Below are 2,500 nucleotides of genomic sequence, written 5' to 3' on the forward strand. Positions count from 1 at the left end.
CTCTCTCTCTTTCTCTCAAGCACACATAAATGGGCTGGCTTTACTAAACACACACACACGCACAATTGTGTGTGCACTCTGTCTGCATATATATATAATTATATCCCAATTCTATCACTTACAAAATAACGACTTATTCAGCAAATTTCAATTCATGTATCAATACAAAAACCTGCAAAACTCATAACATGTTGATACCACATGGAGTAATAGACAATGAGTTGTTATTCACCACCAATAAATAAACTGCATATCTCTGCTTATTAACAGAAAATATATTCTACATGTATTTAAGGCAATGAACAGAAAAGTAATGGTTTAAGTTTAACATTTGTTAAAATCTTCATGGAGTGTATAAATTTGTATAAATTTGAAACCTGCCAACTATGTACATCAGTTTCAGTGTCTAGTATCATGTAGCGATGCTACTGTTACATATTAATTAAGGCCAGAAGGGCTGAATGTTGAGAGCTGCATGCCAGCATAAAACACTGCTACATTCATTAACAATTATTACTGCATATGCTTGTCCTTGCATAATCTAAATGAAAAGTTTGATTTTGGTTTAAAGATTAAAATCCCAAATTTGCAGTGAAGATTAACTTTAATTTGCCTAATCGCACTTCAGGTTCAACACGAGACAACCCCTCCGACAACCCCCTCCCCCTGCACTGCCCAGAGTCCCAGTCCCACCCTATTAACCCCAAACGCGCACATACCCACAGTATATTATATATATATATACACGCACACAGTTCTCCAGAAGAGTTAGATTACTCTGCGAATGGAGCTGCAGCATGGGCCTGTGATCACCAATATCTTACTAATATTTACAACAGCATAGGATAGCATATTATTGTCAGGAGTGCACCGCTTCTCGGAAGCTCAGCCGCAAAGGATTTGAACAGTATCAAGGCTAAGATGACAGGCCATTTATCAGCTCATTGTTACACACACCAGAAATAGACGAAAGTGTTCTAAGTTGTCAAAAGACAATGCTGCAACTGCAAGCACAGTCATTTTGAACAGGTTTTAAAAAAACCACTAAATAAAACTTGCAAATTTGGCCCTAAAATTGTTGCCCAAATGCAAATTGGAGCACAGAAATTACAGAAACCACTACGAACTGTTATCTTTCCTGAAATTCCAGATTGCGGTGAAACACTTACACTAGTAAGGTGCTTCATGAGGCTCACGACCATGTTGCGCCTATTTTAGCTCAACGGAATTATCCGCCGTAAAGGCACTGATCACCGTTTTTCGGGTTTCACCGCAGACTAAATAAAAACATACGATATTTTCCGGTAACTTTTCCTTGCACAATGAAAACAAAGCAGAATAGAATCTACGAAGCTTGCGATTTCCAATAGCAATATTTGTGTAAAGGTTTGGCTTTCATGGCGGCAGATAGCTGTTGCCATATAGATATATGAAGTAAAAACAGATAGCCACAAATCTTCAAATTTTCTTTTAGCATTATTTGCATCACACTTGAGACAACCATTCAGCTACAAATTTGCATAGATATAAGTCACCCCAAGTGAAAGCTGTTACAATATGATCTATTGTCATTTATTAGACGATTGAAAGAGTCAGCTTCGTACACATTGAATCATGAATGTGCTAATACATGCGCAACTGGCATTTGACATGGTCGGTTAGGCTTCCCACAGTAATTCACACAGTGACAAGTACAAGCAGTTCCAGGAAGAAAATAAAAGGGGTGTCTTACCGTGACAATGAAACAGAAGTGTGTTTAGCTCCTGATCCCTGATTGCGGTGTAAACAGTGCATGCTATTGCGGTGTAAACAGCGCGCCGTGCCACTGTGCAAGATGCAGTCTTCAACTTAAAAAAGGGTCCCTCCTTCTTTTCTAGTTAGGTCAACCCATCAAGAGAAAATTGATCAGCTGCTTTTTTGATGGCACAGTTCATAAAAGGAATTGCTGTCTTCATCTAGGAGAAAAGCTCCTTGCATGCACTGACACAAGTTGAACAACTCCTGCTGCAGGCGAGAGTCGGTGTGCAGCTATATTCACCAGCTGATTCATCAGCAGGCAATGTCTTTTTTAACAACACGAGTTCACCACTGCCCCTCCTGCCGTTGCAAGGCAAAAAGTGCTCTCGACGTGGCTCCGATCAGCGCCACACACAGGCTTTCTGGCCTGTCCCACATCCGTGTCATAGCCACCTTGTATAATTACACGCTCCTCACTGCAAAAAAAGCCGAAGGACTGTTTTGGGTCATCTGGCCACAGAAGTGTGTGTTGTTACGGTCCGGGTCGCGACAGCAGCCCACCCTAACCTAACCCAGGGCAAATGATCCTCGCGCTCGCCTCTCGTGACCTCACAAGACCCCCAGCCTCAACCCTGGTCGGACATGCTGCTTTCTGTACGCGCACAGTACACTCTTTCCTCACCATTCACTCACTGCACTGCAGGCTCGCTGTCAAATCGCTCGCACACCAACAGCCTCGATACATCCATAGCTGTGCGACTGG

The 2,500-nt window shown here is 41.9% G+C and overlaps 1 protein-coding gene across 3 annotated transcripts in view; it reads right to left on the minus strand.

Annotated features, from left to right (window-relative positions):
• The window catches only part of LOC138953858 (estrogen receptor-like), a 171,882-nt gene that overhangs the window by 169,037 nt on the left and 345 nt on the right, over positions 1 to 2,500 (minus strand). Inside the window, exon 1 of one of the 3 annotated variants that reach the window (XM_070325818.1) lies at positions 1,733 to 2,424. The exons of 1 other annotated variant lie outside the window; for it this stretch is intronic. The gene's annotated coding sequence lies outside the window, so the exon portion shown is untranslated. Of the gene's footprint in view, positions 1 to 1,732; positions 2,425 to 2,500 lie in introns of those variants that run through there. One more of the 3 variants, XM_070325815.1, reaches the window with a different exon arrangement.

This window comes from Littorina saxatilis, linkage group LG17 (genome assembly GCF_037325665.1).
Source record: "Littorina saxatilis isolate snail1 linkage group LG17, US_GU_Lsax_2.0, whole genome shotgun sequence".
NCBI lineage: Eukaryota > Metazoa > Mollusca > Gastropoda > Littorinimorpha > Littorinidae > Littorina > Littorina saxatilis.